The sequence below is a fragment of the Corvus cornix genome, chromosome 2 (genome assembly GCF_000738735.6).
Source record: "Corvus cornix cornix isolate S_Up_H32 chromosome 2, ASM73873v5, whole genome shotgun sequence".
In the NCBI taxonomy this organism is placed as follows: Eukaryota; Metazoa; Chordata; class Aves; order Passeriformes; family Corvidae; genus Corvus; species Corvus cornix.
This window is the reverse complement of record NC_046333.1, coordinates 55595850-55619228: the sequence shown is the minus strand read 5'-3', so window position 1 is coordinate 55619228 and position 23379 is coordinate 55595850. Positions and strand designations below refer to the sequence as shown.

Below are 23379 nucleotides of genomic sequence, written 5' to 3'. Positions count from 1 at the left end.
TGCCGGAGCCGGCGCTGCGGGGGCGGCGGGGAGCCGGGGCCGCACAGCGCCTGAGGAACGGCGGTCCCGCTGCGCGGAGCCGAGGGACGCCCGGCCCAGGGGCGGGGGCGCGTCCCCCACGCCCCTCGTCCCCGCGGGGGAGGCGGGGGCGGCAGCGCGGCCGACTGCCCTTTGTCCCGGCGGTCCCTTCCGTGCGGGGCCGGGAGTTCCCGGTCCGCCGTCGGCCGGGCTCTGTCCGCAGCGAGGGTGCGTCGCCCCGCGGGAGCTCGGACCCTGCGGTGTCAGAGGCCCGGCCGGGGACCTCGCATCCTCCTCTTGGAGGAGACGGTCTTCAGACCCGAGCCAGCGTTGAGGTTTCATCGCGGGCATCTTTCGGAAAGGAATGCCGGGGGAATGCAGGGCGTGGAGCGTGGGACCCCTGCGATCCGGCACCTGGGCGGGTGGGGCGCTACTCCCGCAGCGGATCGAGGGTTGCAGTGGCCCCTGGCCGCCCCGGGGATGCTGTCCCGCGTCCTCCCGTCTGCCCTGTCTCCTCTGATGCTTTTCCAGCTTGCATGAACCATCTACCTACCGTCCACCAAGCTGGGGAGGATGAACAAGGGATGGCCGCAGCATTCATCGGACGGCAGAGTCATCTAAATTCTCGTTTCTCCTCCAGAAGCCATGAAGCGTTTTAAACTAACTAACTCTAAGAAGAGGTCGAGAAAGACCTGGTTCCAAGCACCTCTGGTCTCCTCACAAAAGCAGACCCCAGCTACACGGGCATGCAGGGGCAACTGAGCCAACACCCCCCACCTCGCGGAAGAACGTCGAGTGGTTGTGCATGAAGTAGTGCAGGGAAGGACTTCTCTGCTATGACTGTTCCAAGTTGCCCGCCATTTAAACATCCAGAGAGCCACAGTGAGGGTGGGAGACGGAGCGAACGCACGGTGATTCACCTCAGCACTCCTGACAAACATGTCAGGGCGGATAGCAGGTAGTGGAGTGTCTTCCCAGCAGGTGGAGTCAGGAAGCAAACAAACTTGTTCAAAAGGTACCACCACCCGGCTGAGAACAGCTTTTTTTCTTTCGTCTTTCTGTGCGAAGGCTGTTGCTGCCATAAAATAAAAGAAACTGGCTTTAAAGTCGCCTCGCTTACTTCTGAATGGAAAGTTAGCTCATACTGAAACGGTTCTCAGGTGTTTTTTTTCCACCTGCCACTTTCTCTTACAGACTACAGCCAAATTTTACAGCTTGCCTTTCTCACAGAAACCTGCATGCAACAGCAGCTGGCTGCCTTTCTGCAGCTCAAGCCCTGCTGAGAAGGGTGGGAGGGACAGGAGCAAGGGAGTTTAGTGCTCAGAAGGAGGTGCTGGGCTTAGCATGCGCCAAGGTCCAAGAAAAAAGAACTTCTTGCAACTTTTCCCAGCAGCTGATAAAAGAGTTCCTCTAGATAATACCATTGAAGAAAAGTTTTCCTCCTTCCTCCTTGATATTGGGGGGAGTGGGGGCAAGCTGGGGCCAACTGTAATAAGAACTGAGACACTCAAGGAATACTGATGTAAATTGTTATTCCTTTAGGATTTAAACTTTCACTGTAGGTTTTATCCTTTACTATTCTGGAGACAGCAAAGAGAAACGTGGAAGCTGCTTTTATGAGCTCTCAGTGTGCCACAATTGCTTCACTCTTCGCAGCATTCTCTGGTAGGAACAGTGAAGTTAGGGGAGGTTCTCATTAGCTGCACTAGGTCTGGCACCATGGAGCAGCACCCCTATGGACTCACTGCAGTCGTGTCCCTCTCATGCTACAGCTGCCCAAGGTGGGCTTGGGTGAGTCACGGTTCTAAGTGCTTCAGATGTTTGTGGAAGAGGAACTGCTGAGAAGCAAAACCTCATGCTGAAGCCTAGGGAAAGCAGGAGAATCCCTCTTCCTGACACTGCAGCAGTAAATTGAAAGAAGTAAAATAGAGAGCTAGTTTCTCCCAAGGTCCACCTCTTTAGGAAATTTTTGTGTGTTATCCAGGTAATGCTGTTCATTCTATGATTGGAACGCATCACATTTTCACTGACTGGTTTTATATTTATTTCAAAACAGATTGCATGTTGCTCTGTTTTCTTAGTGAATAGTATTCATCTGCTTAAGTATAAATCTGTCGTCCCATAATCTGGAAATAGCTTTCCTAAGGTTTGGGTGTTTTTTTTATAAACTCCCGTTTGTTGACCATTATCTTGCACACAGAAGCAGCACTTTCTCTTTTGTTCTGCTGTAAGCAATTCCACTGTGCCCCATGGGACTGCAAGCATGAGGAGTTACTATTTAGCATGTATGTAAAATTCTGGTCATGCCCATAAATAACAACTGGAAAATTATTATTAACTGTACCTTGATGGTTTTATTTCTTCTTATGCTCACGAGTCATTACAACACTGACTTCTGTGGAAAAGAGGCTGAGCTAGTGTTTTATGTTGTGATGTTATAGTTTTGCTCTGTACGTGAAAAGTGAAGAAAGTCCAAACCTTCCAAAATTTCAGTGATTTTATTCTGTTAGGAGGGAAAACATTTTTTCACACACTATGGAAAGTTGTGCAGTTGTGTAGTTTGTCTCATTTACACCACCTTTTATTCTGTAAATATGTTTTGTTTACCTTTAATAGTACTTTAATTTTGTTTACCTTTAATAGTGAGGATGCCACTTATGAAACAGGCACTAGCCTAATTTTCTTGGTCAGGTGAAGAATTTGAAAGAAAAATTCCCAGCTGGACCTATAAGCTTTCCATGGATTGGGTAGAGAAATTTCCACAATCTTTTGCAGATGCCTGCATTGCAAGCTGCTGGGAGACAAATTATTTCCTGTCATAGTTTGTGTATCTTTCCTGCTTGGCATGGTATACCCCATAGGAATTACCCAGAGCACAGTATTATCAAAGAAGAGTTTGTTCAGATTTAGGTCGTTTGAAGCATGGGAAGTATGAGCATTGAGCTGTTTAGAGAAGACTGTGGGGGCATGCTGTATCCTTTGATAAAAGGATTGTAAATAATGCACTTGAGTGAGGGCTGCATTCACAATTTGGATAAAAAACTGGAATGAATAAAAGACAGCATTTAAACAAAAAGGGTAAGACATTCACCCTAATCCAGTACAGGGTCAAAAGAATGGGAATTTGCTATTAGCTTCAGCAGAAGTTACATCAGTCCTTATAAGGCTTCCATAGGAGTATTTAATTCTTTGCATACAACTTGGTAATCTTCACTCCTGGACGTGACCTGATTGAAAACTCTGAGAATAGTTACAGAACTATCAGCAGCAATGCTGGCTTCCAAACCCTGCCCGCTGGAAAACACATCAGCTCTGTGAGGGGAAATTCACAGAGCGGCTATAGCTGCTGTTCCAACCATGCATCTCTAATGAGACAATGTTTCTTCTAATTTTCAGAAAAAGAGGTCACTCCAGAATTAGGGATTTGCAGAGTGACAGGGAAACATATTTATGAGGCTACTGCCAGTTGCAGAAGTCCATTCCAAACAAGAAAGGCAACATCAGGAGAAGTATAGAAATGCTCAAGTGGCTGGAAGACATATGAAGAGTTTAGACTAGGATTATTAGAGAATTATAACAGTGTTTTATTTCTAATCTCAGAAGCTATCAAGTTATCAAAGAACTGTGTTTTTAAAACAGCTCTTTCCAAAATTAATGATTGTGTTAAATTTTTTGTTAGTTTTGTTTGTAGAAACCTGAAAAATCAAGATTTACGTGTTTAGCCAATAGCGGATATTTCATTAGAATGATGCACAAATTGTTCTTATGTCACAATAGTTTATTTAAATCAGTTGCTTAATGTACAACAATCTCAGTAAGTTTCTTAATGCACAAAAAAGGCATGGGTAATTGCATTTGCCTCCTTGCTTAAATTTCTGTTTTTAATTTATGTTACGTTACGTAATGTATCCAAGTATTGATTCTTCAGTTCACATCTCAGGACTTTCTAAGAGGATCTCCAAAACATTTTGAAGTGAAGGGAAAAAATCCCAACATATGCCTCTAAAAGATAATTTTTGGGTTTTAGTGGTTTTTTGGGCTTTTTAAAGAACAATACATTAAGTCAGTAATTCAGAGATACAAAAGCAAAGAAATAGAAAATGAAAAATACAAGAAAATTACTTGTATTCAAGTTTTCAAAGAATAAACAAAAATGAATAGAGACATTCCAGTTGCTAGTATTTATACCATGTTCAATTTTCTCTAGAAGAAACTATTTTAATTTAGCTACACATGTTTTCATTAGTACAGCACTCAGTAATTATCCATCTTGGTAGCAGAAACACAGTGGGCTTTGCTTGCTCTGTGTAGAGGAGGAAAAGGGAAAGCAAACAAGATAATGAAAATCTAGGGAATGTTTCCAAAGAGTGGGCACCTGATTCCCTCAGAATGAGCAAGTATTTTCCATCTTCACTTGGAACCCAGTACCCCAGGCTTCATTAAGCCAGTGTGTAGCTGTACATGATTCTAGACTGAACCTCAGCCAAGCATCAAAAAGAAGAGCTCTTCAGGAGAATTAAAGGCATTGACAGTTGCAAGAAATGTCCTCTCTGGTGTTTGTACAGTGTATAAATCATTACATATTCTAGATCACACAAAATTTCCCTGGAAACTATTTTAAGAGCTTATGAACTGTCTACAAACCACCAGCAGGCATATTTAATAAATCATACATACTTAGAAGGTCCCATCAATATAAGTTTTACCTTAAGTCAAAAATGTAGTTACAGGTAATCTAAGAATCTATTAAAACTCAAGACTCATCTATGTATTTTCATACAGATAAAATTTTCTATCTTGCAAACTGGCCTGGGGCCTATGTATCATTAAGGCTTTGCTTACCCCCTCAGTATATGTTTTAAGTGAAACTAAAGCAGTGCTAAAAGCTCATATTAGTTTTGTGAAAAAAGGTGAATTTTAGATGAAATCCTTGTTCTGCTAGACAGAAATTATTTCTGATTAGCATGGTATTTCAAAAAGTCTTGTTGCCTGAAAAATAGAACTGTAATAGACACACAACTGATTAAACCCCAGCTCTTGACAGTAAATGTAGGCTTAATCATTCTCATTACCATCATTTGTTTGTCACTCAGTTTGACGTGTCTAAAATTAAGTTCTGCCCCTCCAAACAAGTTGGTGTGTAGAAATCTCCTTGTGTTGGGTGTGAAAGTTCTCCCACAGCAACACGACAAGTGACTGACATAGAGTTCCTTGGGTGCAGAGATGTTTGCAGGGTGGAGGCGTTAATCGAAGTCTTTAGAGGGAGGCACTGCTGTCTCCCATCAACAGAATGCCTGGCAGAGCCTTGGTGAATGTACTAGAGCAGTGAGGGGCCTTACACGTACTTGGCCATAATGACATGTAGTACAGGGAAGCTGGGAAATGTTTCAGCTGCCTTTACGGCTGAATATCAGTATCACAAAAAGACATTAGAGAAGAAGTCTATAATCGATTTTTCTCAGCTTTTAAAGTAAAGATTAAATTGGCAGAATTCATTTCAAATGGGTAACAACCTTTATGCAATATTTAGACACAGAGCAGCTGAAGAGGCAAAAGTTCAGATAGTTTTCTCCAGATACATCTGAATTCCCTTACAGTCTTTTCTTCTCCTTGTCTCTGAAGTCTGTAAAGAATCTGTGGAGTAGGGACTAATTCTCAGTATTTCATCTAGCATCATAATTATAACCCATGCGAGTCTAGAGGGTTTGATGAGCATGAGAACATCAGCTACTACTTTTATATTTAACCTTACTGTAAGGAATGAGGAGCATAATTATGAGTAGATTTCTAAATATACAGCTCGTATTAAAGAAAGTAGGATGAGAATGTTTGCATCTCAAAGGGCTTTAGGTTCTGATGACAAAACAAGTAGGTGATTGCATGCAGTTGGGGACAAACACTAGCCTGGAAAAGGGAGCTAGCAGGAAAGCACTACAGAGACAAAATGCATGCTCATCATGTTGATTCACGTAAAAAAATTCACCTTCTCACTTCCAGTGTTATTCTCCTCTCACTTATCTTCACACATGCACACAAGAACAAGCACATATTTATTCCAGTATGGTTAGTAATTGAATATCTTTGACACTGTTTTTCCTGTAACAGCTGCCCATTTAAATCTCACCAACCAAACTTGTAATAGAAACAAAATGTGGTTATTGAGGGTCAGATGCTCAAAGAGAGCTGCAAATCACAGAACACAAGTCTTCAGGGAAATGTCTGAGTGTAAAAAATGTTGCTTACCTTCGTCTGAACCTAATGATTCACTTTGTACAGCAGAGGCACAGATGGCTGTGCATCTGAGGTCTCCCTTAGCTGCATTTCCTTTCCTCCTGATACATAAGTGAAATCACATGAAGAGGTCCTACATCAGGCCTGTATTTCTGAAAGAGCACTGTAAGGCTGGTGCTTCTTCAGTCATTTGAAACAGATATAGGGACAGAGATGAGAGGTGCCAGGCTCTAGAGGGTCCAGACATTTAAATATAGCAAGATCTCCCAGAGGAAAGTAATTTTGTCTGCCACTTTTCTTTTCTATTTCTATTCTTTATATGTTTTATCACTTTCTCAAGCCCTAAAAGCCTCTCCTTAGTTCTTCTTATCATCATGAATTCTTTGGAGGTAGTCATGTCTAAAATACTCCTCTGTGTTCTGTTTTTGAACACACTGCTATTTCAAAGGGAAAAATAAATGCTAGAAAGGCAGGAGATGCAGGAGTTGCCACCTGCCTAAGCCCAAACCAGTCCTTTTAGTTATTGCTGAATATCAGAAAGCAAGAATATTAGAAGTTTTCAATCAGAAGACTGCCAATGCATTTTAGTCTTGGCCAATAACACCTTTTCTGTTTGTGTTTTGGACCTTGTCTGTAGAGAGATTTGGAAAAAGATTTAAAGGTTTCTTTCAAATGCCAGTAAATGAAAAATCTGAAATTTTTACATAAATAACAAATGTCTCAGACAATAAATTGCAACTGGAAAGAAGAAGAAAAGCATTCTTCTGTTGTAACTTCCTGTGTGATGTGGTTTTAGCATTTTTTTAAGCTGAAACCTTTTTTAAACCGTTACTTTTTGCTGACAAGTCCTAAAAATAAAAATATGGCATAGTTTTCCATACTGTTATGTTCTGAGCTGTGATTCACCTCACAGGAGTTTAACAAGGTTCTTTTCAAATTTTTCATAGCCTGATTTTTGTCACTTGCAGTTTTAGAGAATGTGAAAGTACATCAAATTTGGGCAGCAGATATACCCAGGACTCTCACCTCTCTCCACACTACTCAGGCATAAACATGTACACAATTACGTCTTTATTCTAGCAGTAATATTGATCCACTTGTTGTGCAGTGTAATGTCCCCCCCTGAACTGTGAACACAAGTTAAATGTTAGCAGGATACTCAAAGAAGACTGCAAATCACAGAAGAAAATTTGAGAGAGTTGTGCTTAAAATTTCTGGTCCCAGTTTGAGCACATGGTGTGAATTCAATCGTTATAATTTCCATATACTCTTTCTAAAGAGAGTGTATTCTAAGGACATCATTAGAGATGTGGTGGGACCAGTTTGATTGCATGTTAATCTAATGCAAATCCTGATCTTTTGTGATGTTGGCATCATTTTTCTCAATGTAACATCTCTGAACTCACTTTGCAAGATGAGTTTTCCTAGTGATTAATGAATTTTTTTGAGGCGTGGAGCCTGGCTCACCACATGTCTAAACAAGTGTGGGTCCTTAGAAGTTGAGTCGGAAACTGAGGGTCAGTAACTTTTAATACATAAATGAAGTGTTTAACACTCTTATTATTTCCATATTTATTAAACCATAATGAAAACTGAAGCATTTGTGCATTTCATTCTTTCTAACAGTGATTCTATTTACTGCAAGAGCATTAGATGGTGCGTGGTATGAGTCATATATTTCAGATGACACAATTCTTGTTAAAGATCTAGGACATTCATTTAAAAGTGTTTCCAATCCTTTCCAAGGAAAGTCAGACAGGACATAATTCCCTTCTTCCCAGAGTAGCTTCAGTCACACATCACAGTGTCATATATATAATTTAATAACAACAAGCACATAACATCCAGTGGGCTGAACTTGTCTCTGCAAGTTCATTTTACCTTCCAGTATAAAATGCTCATGAGATATTCTTTCAGCTGTTCAAGATTTAATAAACCTTTTTCCTGTAAGGTGAAGTGTTACAGTGGGGATTCTGTAACATGATGTACCAAACAAGGAGGCCCATGGGAAAGAAATATATAAGGACCGACTCTTGATAGATGTTTCAGAGATGTTTATTTCTCCAGCCACGTGGCCGGGATCTGCCGAGGAACTGCTCAATCACGGGACCCGAGGGGCCTTGCCCACACAGGGGAACACAAAACAACCAATGGGGAACGAGGCTGACCAGGGACAGGGAAATCCCCGTGTCTGTCCCAGGGCCCCTCTCCCAGGACCACATGGCAGGGGGGAGGGACCCCAACAGTGAAGGACTTTGCTCTTTTTGCTGCTGTTGCTACATGTTTTGAATTTTTTTCAGGATGAGGTCGAGAATGCAAAAATATTTGAAAGAGAAGGCTACAGATTTTGTTTATTTGTCTTTTTCATTTTTGTAGATATTATGAAGCTGCTAGAGATCTTTGTGCCCAGAGAAAAGCCATTATACCAAGATGAATTTTCTTACTGTAGGATGTATTTAATTCAGACTATGAAGCAATCCAAATAGTGAAGGTTTGTTTAGTGGAACCATGTCTACAGTCTCTTGGAAAGGATTCTTTCCTCTGAGTTCACTACATTCAGGTCAGGAGACAATCTTTTGATTTAGCAACTATTACAAGAAGGATATAGCATCAGCCACATGAGGCAAAATGAAAAATATCTAACTGGGATAGCTTAGTGAAAGATGGCAGCAATGCTTTCGTTGACATCACTGCTAGATAACCTCTGAAAACACATGGCACTTACTTGGTGGCCTGAAACTGGGTCTGAGTACCCTACTGAATATTTGCTCAAGAACATAACTCCTGATGTTCTTTTATATCTGTAGAGAAGAGTAAAGAGAGGCAAGCAGAAATGCTGGGCAGAGTTTTACTATACTTTTTTGTGTATTATGCTGTTTCTAGGGAACCGATGACAGAATTGGTTGGATTTTTTTTGTGAAGCTGAATATATCTTACCAACTTGTTGCTGAGTGTTCTGACTGCATACATGCTTTACTATCTAGCTGTCTATGTAACTGAAAGAATAGTTGTAACAAAGAATTGTACTGAGGTTGCTAATTTCATAATTCATGAGGAATATGAGTAGTGTAGAGGAAGATGAGGAACTGGAAAAATATCACAATGAGAAGGAAGACTGGGAAGAAGAGAAATCTCCTCCTACTCCACTCTCTAGGCTGATAGAATGTAGTCATTTTGGAGGTATTCTTGCCTGGTAAAAAGTCCACTAGTACTTGTTTTCTTTTCAAGATTTTGGGGTATATATTTGTGGGGGGTTCGGGGGAGAAAGCACCAAACCAACTAACCAAAAAATACCAGCCCCAAAATACAAGAAAAATGCAATTCCCAGTGCCTCACCCCACCAACTTTAACAGCATTCAAAGATTTTCCAGACATTTTACAGTACAATATTGCTTTAGAAGTGTCTATTCCAAAGTGAGTGAACATTTTTGAAGCTTGATATATAGTGCACCATAAAAAATAATTTAGTTGAATTAAAACATAGTTCTGTTTTCTTTTTCCTTAAACTGATAGGACTGGGGATTGTATCAGTGATGTTCCTTGTTACTTAATACCAGATCCCCAAATGAGGTTATGCATCCAGTCTCTCAAGCCCCAATTCCCCTGAAGCACATGCCCAGCCTAACACTGAGTTCATTTGGAACAGAATATATTCATCAGTCACCATTTTGTTGCTTCATAACTTTGAAATGAAATCAAAGCACTTCTTCTGGTAATTTCTAAGAGACAGGATAATGTGTGATGCTGCCTTGGCCCCACCATGCAGGAAAGTTCATCTGATGTACCTATTGTGCTAAATACCCCTGGTTTTAGATACACTGATTTCCTCAAGACTCCTTTAGACCACGCAAATGGCAAGAAAATGCTCTCCATTATAAAAACACAGTAAGTTATCTGGCAAAAAGGTTTCGTTGTCTCAGTCATCTGTATTTTCCTGCAAGATAGTTAAAGAGTGTTTCACACTGAGGAGAGTGAAGATGATGACTCCCTGTTTATCTTCTCATCTGCTTTGGCTCACTATTCTGAAGGTCCTAACCTGGACATGTTAGAAGGGATGTTGCATGAGTACTGCTCCAGAATGCTAAAAGTCCTTTACTGATTCTACTTTCAGCATTTTTGTGGTAGATTTTGGTATGGTTTTAGAATAGAAGTTTTTTCCTTCCAGTTTGGCACTCATAGATTGAAAACCCATCGCGTTTCTTTTTTTTCCCTCCTAATAAGTCTCTAGAATCTCTTTGTCATTGTATTTGAATTCTTCTTTATTTAATTGTCTTTATGCACTTTTTTCTCCCCTACTGTCCTTTGGAACTACTTGAGATAGATAGAAACAGTGTGCTAGCAATGAGCAAGAGAAGCTCTTGGGAAAGTTAAGAATTAAGTAAGAGAAGATTTTTTTTCATGGCTTAAATCTTTTTTTTTCCAATGTGAAGATGATTTGTGATTCCTGACCCACAACGACTTCGTGTGTCCTGCTATGGGCGCTTAGTGTGGAAACTACCAGGGAGAGCACAGCTAAATCAAGGAGAGCCCAAGAAATGCTTCAGTCAGCCTGTGTTTGCCTCTAGAGGTCTTCCAACTTTTATTACTTTTGAAAGCCCAAATGAATGCACTTGTCACCTCTGCCAGCTGCCTTCAGCACGTGGTCTCTCCCTTTCTGGTCATCCCATCATGCCCTGGCCCTCAAAATTGGCTGTGTAGCATTTGTGTTTTGTGGTTGACAAATACAATTCTTCCTTGCTGCTACTTAGCATTATTGTACCCTGTCAACTGACTTCAGTACAGCTCATGCAGAAAGATTTGTTATTGCTATTTTGAGGACAAATACTGGGTAGTGCAGACAGTTTGTGCCATAGTAAAATCTGGTGACTTTAAATGACCATTTAGTTGGTGTACTCCATGAACACATTCCCAAGCAAAGTGTATGCAAAACTGAGTGGTATTAAAATGTCCTTGCAGTACTTGTCAGCAGAAATACAGAATTCCCACGAACATTTGGTAATGGTCTTGCTCCGCTCCTTGTAGCATCTCAGAATGTGTCAGCTGGAAAAGCATCTCTGCCAGGTTTCTTTCTTCCTTGGTGCTGATGGCTGGCTAACTGTCCCAGCTTTTGCAAATGGAATTCAGGAGTTGTGTTGCAGGGGTTTCTCATCCTGCTTCATATTGTTGTTTTATTGAGGTGTGATTGCAAGTGTTTTTATCTAATTTGCGTTAGTGAGAAGACAGATTCACTCCGTGAATCAGTGCAGTATAACACTTCCCTGTTAGCATGATCCGGGAGCAGACTGAAGCAGAATAGGGTGGCATATCGTACCACCCATTTCAATGTGAATTTAGACCTATTTTCACCCACTGTGGGAGAAGAACATGGCTGCATTCAGAATGCCAGCAGGAACTCAGCAGGAGCTGCTGCTCTCAGGCACAAGATAGAGGCAATCAGGTGCTTCCTGCAGGTGCTGTGGAGCTGCTTGGTTTGGATTGCTTCCTCTCACACCAGCAGGATGCTGTTGGTCCTGTCCTGAGAAAAGGAAGTGAGTGCTGGCTCACAGCCAGCGACCTGGCAGGAGCAAGTATCTCTCATGCACCTTGTCCCTGGGAATGAAGGGTTTCTGCTCACTCTCACATTTTAAAGACCAAATGTAAAAGATTAAAATGGCCAGCCTAATTTAAACCAAGCAGACTCTGAGGCATCCAAGCAATTAAAAAAAAAAAAAAAATAGGAAGACTAAATTCAAAGGGCAGTTAGCTAGGGAACCAACCTTCACAGGAAAAGCTTTTTTGTGAAAAATTGGAGGAAAACAGGAGCATGGATCATGTATCTCAAACACACAGTCAGTAATGCTGTTGTACCCCAACTGATGCCTCACATCTAGAGCCCTGGGATGGAGAGAGATTTGGTTAGCTAATGATGGTGTGGGGAGTGAGAAAATGCTATTTATAAATATCCATCCTGTTTCAGTAGAAAATAATCAGAAATTTGGAGACATTAGGGTTTTTCATAGGGTGCAACATGCTATGAACAAAATTAGTTCCCAAGTCAGTAGAAAATGGGCATAACTCACATGATAAGTCTTTAAAATAATAGAATACTATTCTAAAAATGTATCTATTGGATTTTTGAAGAATGACATTTGAAATTTGTTTCAGAACTAATTTTGTGGCTAGGAATATCCTAGATTTTTAAATTTTTTCATTAAAATATTAAGAGGCATGTGGCCATGGCCATTTTTGGTTTAATACAAATAAATCAAAAGATTTCCTGCTTTCCAATTTTGGTGGTTAGTTAACTATATTTTAAAGCAGGATTTTTCTTGGTGAGTGGATTTGGGTGGGCACTTTAAATTTTGAATGACCCCTAAAATTTGTAATACTTGTTTTAACTTAAGGAAAATTACATTAGGTGAAAAAGTGGATTTAAACCTGCCTGCAACAAGGAAAAGGGGCTGCTAAGTGACTGTTACTATAAGATTACTGTAGCAAGGAATTCTCACTTTTCCATGTTCATTTAGCTTTCAAATTTCAGACCCAGATGGGAAGCAATGAGGATTGTGGCTCATGCTTTAAATGACAGATGCTTCTTTCTGAAGAACTGTGTTCAACCATCAAGCAGCAGCTGGATAAAAAAGAGACCAACAATAAGCTGTCAGAGTGATCAGCTGCCAAACAAGCATGGCCTAAGAAGATGTAAGGAAATCCGTTCAGTCTGAAAAATACCAAGAGAAGACCTAAGGGATCCTTAAAAAGGAAAGCAGATTCTGATGACTTAGTTGCTGCAGGTAAGAAGACAGATGTCATTAGCTTTGAGTAACCAAGATTTAGGATTCACATCAGGGAGTTTTTTCTGGTTGTAAGGAGGGTGAAAGACAGGAATAGATTATCTGTAATGTGTCGTATCTTTCTCATTGGAAGATCTGAAGAGGACCCCATAGAGTACAAAATAGTTTGTATTGCAGGACAGTCTGATCTCCTATGACTGGGTAAGTCCTTGCTGTGCCCCAGTTATCCAGACAAAATAATCATCTCCTTCCTATTCCTGAACATCTTCCCATTCCCTACCCTATTTTCCAGGCAAAGTAAAACAAGGTGTAGGCCACAAAGAAGATAAAAATTTCTTGCAGCAGATCCCTAGTTCAGCTGATATGGGGGTGCAGTGGTGAACTTCCATCACAGATTGCAGCTATTTGGCAGCTGCCATCAGGGATTAGGCAGGCAGATAAGGTGTCTGGCTTCTCTTCAGATTCTTTTCAGTCCTATTTTTTGGTGATCTGCTGCAGAAAATAATCAGAGACAGGTTTGAGCTGACAGCGAAACTGGTTGGTCATCATCACGCCCCTTCATATGGAGGAAGTGTGGAAAACACATCCTAGGACAATATTGGTACCCCATAATGTAGCTATGTAGAGGTGACAAGGCACTGCCAGTTGTAGAATTAGATACCTGGTACCACAGGTGTGATTCTGACCCACCAGTCCAGAATGTCAAATATTATGTGAATCTTTGACAGCCCTGGGGATGATGTGATAGGAACAGAAAGAAGGTAACTCTGCAAACTTTATCAAGTGTTTGCCTGAGTAAGGAGACACTTGGTAAAAAAAATTCAGATTCTCCTGTTGGAACTCTACCTCTTGAATGAGAAATGAATTCAGTTCCAATGGAGATGGGAAGATAGTCATTGGGCTGCTTAACCTTTTTTTGCTTGCTCCCTTTCTTTCCCCTGATAAACTTGTGTCTGCCCACTAGCTCTAGCGGGTTGAATACATGAAGTATTTAGATACTTCAGCAATGGCATCATCCCCTAGTGCCCTTGGAAATGTCTACAAGGGCTCTTTCTCCTTCAACTCCTCCTTACTTCAGGAGTTGTCTCCAAACATAGCAAATTCTTGGGAATCTAAATTAAAAAATCTCTGCCAAAGCAGTAAAATTCTATCTTCAGAGCTGGTGTCAGTATCTGCTCTTGGAGACTTCTCCATATCCATGTCGTAGGTAAAAAATAAGGCACCAAAGAAACACTCAGAATAATATTCTCATTTCCTAGCTATCCTTTTAAAACCAGCTCTGAGTATTGTGCATCACATGTTAGATATAAGGAAAAAAATCATCTGCCAGCAGAATTTAGAGAAGTTGATTAGTTTAAAGACTTTCAACACAGAGCTGCCACTGGTAAAAACTTGCTGTGACTCAGCTATGCTTTGCGTAAGAGCAGGTCATTTTGCTACTTACTGTTGATTACTGCAGTTAAACCCCTCTGAGATCTTCCAAAGGTCTGTGAACTGTCAGGAAGTGAATGGTAAATTGGGGCTCTATTAACAGAAAAAGTGATTTTCAAGGACTGGTTGATAAAATCTAAAATATAATTAAAGATGCTCAGGTCCACGTATATAATAAATGGCCCATATTTTTTCTTATTCTACTGTAAAGTGCAACAGCATTCAAGTTCAGGGTAAAACCAGGTGAAAATATTTTATTCACCTGAGGCTATAAAAGGTTTACCTACTTCTATATACAAAGCAGGAGAGTTTATCTGCTTTTGTGTTCAGTATTACAGCAGAGTAAAGCAAGAATGTTAAGCGAGTAAAGTCATAAAAAGGCTCCAGAAAAAAAGATTTGTACCAAATCAGCTCATGCACATATATCAAAATATAAATATTATATACAGACTATTCCATACTACATATATTTAATAAATGCATGTGAATAATTCCATACTAGACATAATAATGAGCTGGGTGCAAACTGGGCTGACCAGGGACCAGGCCTGGGTGCCTTGGTGCCAGCAAGTTTAACACCAGTCAGTAGTTAGTCCTTGCAAGCAATGAACATAACCAGCAGGTCAAGGAATCGGCTCGTTGCTGGAAGGCACTTCCAAGGCCACATTGGGAGTGCTCTGTCCAGATGTGTCTCTCACAAGGTGGCACTAACAAGAGATGGAATGGCAAGTTTGAGAGTCCAGAAGAAAACCTCTACAATGGTCTGGAGATGGAGCACTGAGGGAGCTGGTGTTGCTCAGCCTGAAGAAGACAAGACTACAGAGGGACCTGATACTTGTCTCCAACCACCTAAAGGTGTGTTACAGAGAAGATGAAACTAGACTTTCCTCCAATTGGCACATCAAGAAAACAAGTGGCAACAGTTGCAATCTACAAGAAGACAAATTCTGACAGGCTGTAAGGAAGAATTTTTTCAATGTGGAATTGAATAAATGCTGGAGCATTTTTCCGAAAGAGGTTGTGAAGCCTTCAGCCTTGGAGGTCTTCAAAACTCAGTCAGGATCCTGCAAAACCAGGTCTGAAGTGGAAATTACACTTCCTGTGAAAAATTCTATGATTCTGTTGTATTCATCTAGTCCGTTTTTAAAGTTTTCTTATGATGGACACTCTACTATCTCCCCAGAAAATCTTTTGCAGTGCTTCCCATGGGAGTGAAAAAAAAATACTCAAAGCACCTGTACATTTTGAGTGGACTAAATCAGCTTCTTGAAGTATTTGCAACCTTTAAATTGTAGTGCTGTGACAATGCCTACCAGCCAGAGGGTAAGACTGAATACACTGTATTTCTTCTAGCTGACTGGAAGGAAATGGAAATAGTTAAGCATTTAAATCATGGCACTGCATTATCTAAAGCAGGAGTTAGCAGTCTATTCCTTGCTAGAGACTGGATATGTATTTCAAACCCCTTTGTCAGTCCCCGTATAAAAGCTTTACAAAATTAATGATTAAAATAGATATGGCTGTAGAACATATGAAATTATTTCATTCCTTCAAGTAGTTGTCCATCTCTATTTTTGTAAGACGGGTAAGAATATACATGAAATACATTATTCCTGATTTATGATATTCTAGGAAGTTAATTGCCAGAAATCCACTGTTGTATTGCCCAAAGATTGTTGTATCTGGACATTTAGGATGAACCCCAAAAGCACATGCTTCTGAAAAAGAAGCTGTGGAATCTTAAGCACTACAGTTTTTTCCTCATTTTTTTTTACTTTCCACTTCATTAGATGGTATCCCAGCACGCAATTTTGTTGTTCTCCCAGGAGTACTAACAAATCTTTCATAAACTTCCAGCTAATTTTGAATTCATTGCCCATCCTCTTGCTCACTTTATTTTCATATTTGTTTTAAAAGTAATGCAGACCAACCTCTTTCTGCATAACTTTTATTTACATCATTATATTTGGAGCATGTAGTTCGTTCTTTTGCCCTCAGTAACAGCCACATGCCATCAGCTCGGTGGTCTCCAGAGTCTCACATTCAGCGTGTAAATTGAAATGCCTTTTTAAACAACACAGAAATGTTGTTGAACAGAAAACAGTGCTGTAGAGAAAGCGAGTATATGAAGTGTGTATCTTCTGTAAACACAACGGTCTATGTTCATCACATGTATGTATGTCATCTCTTTATACTTCCAAGTCTCACTTCTACTCTTAGTGACTGCGGCTCAAAGGTTTTTGTCTGTAGTCACTGAAAGGACATTGTTCTTGCAGAGGATCAAGACTCATCTTTTCAAGGTCTCCAGTTGCGTGCTTAAATTCAGTAGTATTGTTCTACCAAATAAAATACTTATATTATGAATGGTAGAAGCAAGTTGTCAGTTCCCAATAGATATCAGATAGCTGATCAGGTTTTTTTTCTATCAAACCCAGCTCTGACACTCCCAGGATTTAAAGTATTATCCTAGTCTATGGCTCAATCCACCCAAACATCCTGTGTGCCATGCAAGATTTTGAGGTTAAGCTCACCCTTCACAGTGTGTTCTTCTCTGTTCATACAGGGTAATCATGAAGTGCTGGCACAGCACTAGCAAGATGAGGAATTGATACCTCTAAAACTGAATCTTACCTTTGCCTGTTGTATTAACTACTAAGATATTTTTTCCTAAGGCTGCTACATATCTAGATTTTACATTTCTTGGAATTGTTCTCATGAACAGGAACACATTCAACCTAACTTTCAAAAGTGTACAAAGACTAAATGCAAATAAATCTTACAGTCCTTGAAGTGGCAACAAAGCGGATATATCCTACAAACAGTGAAATATTCCCTTTCCAGGGTAGCATTTCTACACTTTAGAGAGAAACTAAAAAACAGATTTTGGTTTATAGATAGAATCCTCTCTGCTTAGTTTATACCCAGGACATGGTGTGACTGGAAAACTAGTCTGTGGTGGCCCCAGAGACTTTCTGGCCATTGGATTGTAACCTATTATGTTGCACAAAAGGTAGGTAAGGTGCTTAATGAGAACACGGTGCACATCTTCCCTCATGTCTCCTAAATTCTCTTCAGGGTATTTCTATGAGTGTGGGTCTATAAGATCTGCAGAGGCTCGTATGTGGCTTTGCTGAAGGCTGATGTCCCTTTGCATCAGAATCATGCTCTAGAGCTGCTCTGGGAAATGTGTGCATTTGCATGGAGAGGCAGAGGAACTGTATGCAGGAGAGGTGTGAAAGTAATGTTTCTGCAGGTTTTATATTTCAACCCTCAGCACAACTAAGCTGAGGATAAAACTGGGAATTACATTGATTATTTTGTGTGTTACTGAAATTAATTCAACATGACTGGATCTCACTTCTCATAAGAGCTGCATGAGTCAGACCTGTCAGATTGAAATATATCTAAGTATATAAGGCATTTTTCCAAACAAATTGATTTGACTGTGATTGTTCAAGTCAAAGCGTCACAGATAGGACACCTCTTCACGTGATTTTAAATGCCTGTTTCTAACAAGCATCCTAGAAAATTAGTGTAGTTTCTCTTACAACTCATGATAGGAATGTGGTGGGTTGACCCTGTCTGGGCACCACCTGCACACCAAAGCTGCTCTATCACTCCCCTCCTCAGCTGGACAGAGAAGAGACAATATAATGAAAGGCTTGTGGGTCAAGATAAGGGCAGGGAGAGATCTCCCAGCAGTTATGGTCATGGGCAAAACAGACTTGACTAGGGGAAATTGGCTTAATTTACTACCAATCTAATCAGAGTAGTTTAATGAGAAGTAAAACCAAACATTAAAGACGTCTTTCCCCGCCCTTCTTCTCTCCCCAGGCTTTACTTTATTCCTGATTCTGTATCTCCTCCTCTCAGCAGTGCAGGGGGATGAGGAATGGAGACTGGAGTCACTCCATGACAGTTTCTGCCGCTACTTCCTCCCCTCAATCTTCCCCTACTCCAACATGGGTCCTTCCCATGGGCTCCGGTTCTTCAGAAACAGACTGCTCCAACTCCAGTCACTTCCACAGGGTCACAAGTCCTGCCAACAAATCTCCTCCAGCATGGAGTCCTGTCTCTACAGGTTCACAGGTCCAGCCAGGAGCCTGCTCCAGCACGGGCTTCCCAGGGGATCTCCACCTCCTTTGGGCATTCACTTGTTCCACAGTGGGGTCCTCCACTGGCTGCAGGTGGATATCTGCTCCACCATGGGCCTCCATGGGCTGGGCCCTGGGGGGACCGCTGCTCCACCATCATCTTCACCACTGACTGCAGGGGAGTCTCTGCTCTGGTGCCCAGAGTACTTCCTCCTCCTTTCTTTCTTCACTATAAATTTATATACATTGAAGCTATGATCTGACCCATTTCAGACTTAATTTCCAATGAAATAAGTTGCCCACAAGAGCCTCCTGACAAGATCTTGATTAATGATAATCAGGGCTCCCCCTGCTTAACTGGGATGTAGGCAGTCAGTGTTCTTTGCATAGGGTTTGCTGGTCAGTGGAGCCCCTTTCTCAACAGGCTCATTTAGGTTTATAATTATTTTCAGAGCTGATTTAAGGCTTTGAGCTATTTCCCACTTTGATGCATACATTTGCTCTCTTCTCAGCTTTATGCACTGATTCACCTCTTAGAATCCTCAGCCTGAAAAGCAGACTAAAAGGCTTAACTAAAAGATTTTTATTTATTTCATCTTTGTGGGAATTCTATAAGGAAGAAGCAGGGCTTGAGCTGTAGCAGGATCTTGAAGGCAGATGAAGAATTGCACATGGCCCAGAGTCCCACTTTTTACATATTCTGGCTTCTCACTAAAATGCTTAGGTCTATCAATAGAGATGAAACTGCTCTGGCAGCAAAAGTCCCTTTCTCCGATCAAAAAGAGCTCTCTTTAGTGCTTTACTGGAATTTGTACCTGGTGTTAGGCAATTAAATACTTACCTAGTGGTGATGTGCTAATGTCGCCAGTAGCACAAGGCATGTAGTCTGACCCATTGATGCTTGTAGTACTAAAGGAGATATTCAGAGCTCATACCTTTGTGATCAGAGACCTTTCCATGGCCCTAGCTCTATCTAGGTACTTTCAGCCACCTTCAGTTTATTTATTATCATTTCATGTCACATGTCACCCTTCCTTTACCCACAACTGCTTCTGAGCCTTTCTCCATGCTACTGTACTCTAATGAGCCCTCTGCCATTACAGTTTCCATTCCGTACTTCAAAGTACTGTCATCAAACCCCTTTTATCACTTATTTTTTTATGTTCAGGACATGCTACTATCTCAAGAAAATAGAAAAAATAGCATAATCAAGAAAATACTAAGCGAAACATCCTCTATACAAATCTGTAAATGTCACCATATTTTCTTTTTCTTTGGAAATGTTACCTCCAGCTGGTGTTCTGTCTTCATTTTCTCCATTACAGGGTGCTCAGAGAGGCCAGGGCCTATTTTTGCTGTGCCAGTAAGACATCTTGTACATCTGAACCTTGAACTTAGGAAGTGCTTGGCCCTCAGTCAACTTTGGCATTTATTATATCTTAGATATCCAGTCAGTAATTAAGTGTTTTGCAAGATCAGCCTCTGTCCTTGACCTAGAAACCAAAAATTACTTTGAAGGGTAAGTACTTTCTATGGGATGAAGATGTGAAAACTGTTGGTGCCTGAACCAGTCAGGTGGACAGCAAAGAGTGCTTGCAGCTTTTTGAGGTCTCCTGTGCTGATGATGGGGAGGTGCACTTTCAGAGGAAGTGAATTATAACAGGAAAGAGTGAAAATGACTGAGCATATTTTGTGTAACTTCTCTGCTTTGTTCCCTAAGAGAAGACTTCAGTTTCTCAGTTTGTTAGCCCATTTCTCCACCTTACGTAGTATTTAAAGTAATTAGTTGATTTCAACCAAAATTGACAGTAGACAGAATGTTCCAAAACGTTCAGTTCTAAAAACTCTGATGAGGATCAGTGACTGGATAGACAGGCAAGATCCAAGTTCATCATACCACTGAAGAAAATGATGATTTGTTTCTGTCAAATATAAATCCCTAAGAGGACCAGCAGACCATTTAGTAGCTCGGGCTTTGAACTAGTCCTAACCTTGTTGCCACTTACTCATCTCAGTAGGTGTGGAGCATTTGATGGAGCTGGAGGCACCCTGGGAGGGAGGACACAGAAAAGCTTCAGTGATATTCCATGTGGGTGGAGATGCACAGGAGGTGCAGGACATGGAATCAGTAGGAGCTGGGATCTGTTGCTACCACTGCCTGTAGACAACTGGTGGTACATTTTTGATAGTTCAACCCTGGAGCAGTGAAGGAGTAATGCTTTGAAGGAGAAATCCTTTAAAGGAGAAATACAGGAAGCACAATGTTGCTTTTAATGTCATTGTTGTTACTACTGTTTTTCTTTGGGTTACTCTCAGCATCCTGCTCTGTAGTTTTTTTTAATTCCTTTAACACAAATACCTTTGAGAATGACATCTGAGAGTCAATCAGCTAGTGGCACTGAATTCTGCCTGTCTGGATCTTAGTGCAGAATCAAATCCTATTCAGCTATATGAGTTAAAGAAATCTGTAAATATTTATGATATTAGGCATTCAAAGTTTTGTAATAAATGTGTCACAAGACGTTCTCTCCTGGCCAGTTGGAAATGTATGGAGTAGGATACACTTTAAAAGGATTGGGAAGTCTTCCTGTCCAGCCATATTTATTAAATACACAGAGCAGGTCAGAAAGGGATTTGATAACTTGCAGAACAGTTTTTGCAATATAAATTGATCTAATGTGTCACAGGTTTATATAACCCACACTTCCTGCAGCAGAAATGATACATGAAGTAATTCAGTTTTGCAATTGCTTTCAGAATTCATTAAAGTTACAAAAAAAAAAAAAAAGAGATAAAACTGTTAGTGGTTGAGAGCTCTGCTTTCATACAACTCCATGAAACTCTACCCTCTAATTACTTTTAATCCAGTAGTTCGTGAATTTTGCCCAAAATTAAAGTGTTGGATGAGGATGGGAATCTCACTTTGTTCATACCTCAGACTAAAGCTGACTTCACAGATTTCAAGTAAGTGAGATCATATAATCTTGTTCAATGGGTTTATTCTCTTGGGATACAGCAAGTATTGTTATGATATACTTTTATAAAAATATCATAATAGAATTATGCATAAGTGCCTTTTTCTGTGAGATGTACAGTTTAGGAGTTCAACTCTGGATAAATTTAATATATAAATTACTACATCCTGTGGTCCCACAGGATTTACTGTGTAAAAGCTACATTTTTTTTTTTCCTGTAAACCATATCTACTCCATCTCCAGAAATGCTAGTTATCCTTCCCTCTCAAGCTGTCTTAATTTGATTAATATCATCCCTTCAACTCAGAATAATTTGTGCTTTGCTCAAAAAGTGTTTCTTCTATCAAATAATATGATTTTCTTTAAATGTAGGAAAACGTTCTCCTTTTCCCAACTGTATTATCTAGTCTAATATAAAACACAGTTTTACAGGTTGCCTCAGAAGGGTTCTCTAAGCATTTTAATAATTATTATTAATTTTCCCTTCAAAATTAGATTTTCTGAAAGCCATTTTCACTAAGTGTTTATAAAACTTAAAAATGACTGGTCAATTAATAATGTTTTATTTAGTATTTGTTTTTTTATAAGTGAATCATCTTGTAAACACAGTAACGTGAGAAACAAACCCTTACAGACTGCACCCCTCACTTCCACTTGTATCTCTAATCATAAACACTGGGAATCAGGCTTATCATACAGATTGCCAATCCATACCTGCTGCCACCTATTCAATGTACTAATTCTAATGTGCTTTTCCAAGTAAGCAAATAGTCTGCAGCTCCTAGTATGGATTTCCACTCACAGCACAGGCCAGGAAGCAGCTCACCACTTTGAGAAGGAACACTGGAATAATGACCCTTTTGCTTTTAGAATGATTTTGTAGGATATTTGCTTTCAATTAACTTTGACATGTCTGACAACATTACCTTGGCAGTTTTAAAATCTCAGATTAAAATGCTAGTTGAATACTAATGGCACTCCTCAAATAAAGGCTTTCTCACTTCATTTAGAAAAAACCCCCAAAATATTTATGTTTATGTACATTTTATCTCCTGTTAATTTCATTTTGTTAGGAAACCCTGTGCCATGACAGCATCATGCTGCTCATGTTATTGTGTGATCAGTTTGATGAAGGAAAAAAAGCAGGTGAACCAACAAAAAGGATGTCTTTGAAATGCCTTTTTTCTTATGTTACATTAATTTTAAATAAACATTTACAGCTTCCTTTTGTCACATGCTGTTACGGTGTGCCAATTCCCTCCTTTGTCTCTTGTGTGAGCATCCTGCTGACAGCTGGCCCTGCTAACTCTGTGCAGGTTTGATGGCACTGACCTAAGGACCATGTGCAGGTTCTGTTTCTGCAGAGCTGGTCACATTTTATCAATAGATTTTATCATTGAAAGGGATGGAACTGTGTTGCAAGACACCACAATATTTACTTGCATTCTTCCATTTTTCAATATTCAACTACTTCCTTTTGGCTTTCAGGGTCAGATCAGCAAAGGGCTGTAAATCTGCACAGTCTCATCAAATACAATGGAAGAAAAGATTGATTTCTCAAGCTTCTGTTTAAATTACAAAGAACAAAATTTTTCAGGGCTACTGCCCTCTGCTTATTCCCTTGACAAGCTTTAATCAATGAAGGGACACATCTTGCTCCTTAATGCAAACAGTGACATTGATCATAAAGGAACAAATCTCAAATTAGAGAAATTAAAAAGAATATCAGCATATAAACTGGTGCAAACAGGGATTTGCTTCTTTTTACTCATCAGCTTTCTTTGCTACCATGTCCTCAGATAACAATTACTGTGTTGGATATTGCTTATATTGTTGGATATTCCAGAGCCTGTGGTG

At 40.2% G+C, this 23379-nt stretch overlaps 1 long non-coding RNA gene across 1 annotated transcript; it reads left to right on the top strand.

The window, feature by feature from the left end:
• Nucleotides 1-40: 40 nt before the first annotated feature.
• On the top strand, nucleotides 41-22755 carry LOC104689169. Its single transcript, XR_751749.3, has 2 exons — nucleotides 41-2002; nucleotides 12756-22755. It is a non-coding gene; the product is annotated as an uncharacterized LOC104689169 (long non-coding RNA).
• The last annotated feature ends 624 nt before the right edge of the window (nucleotides 22756-23379 follow it).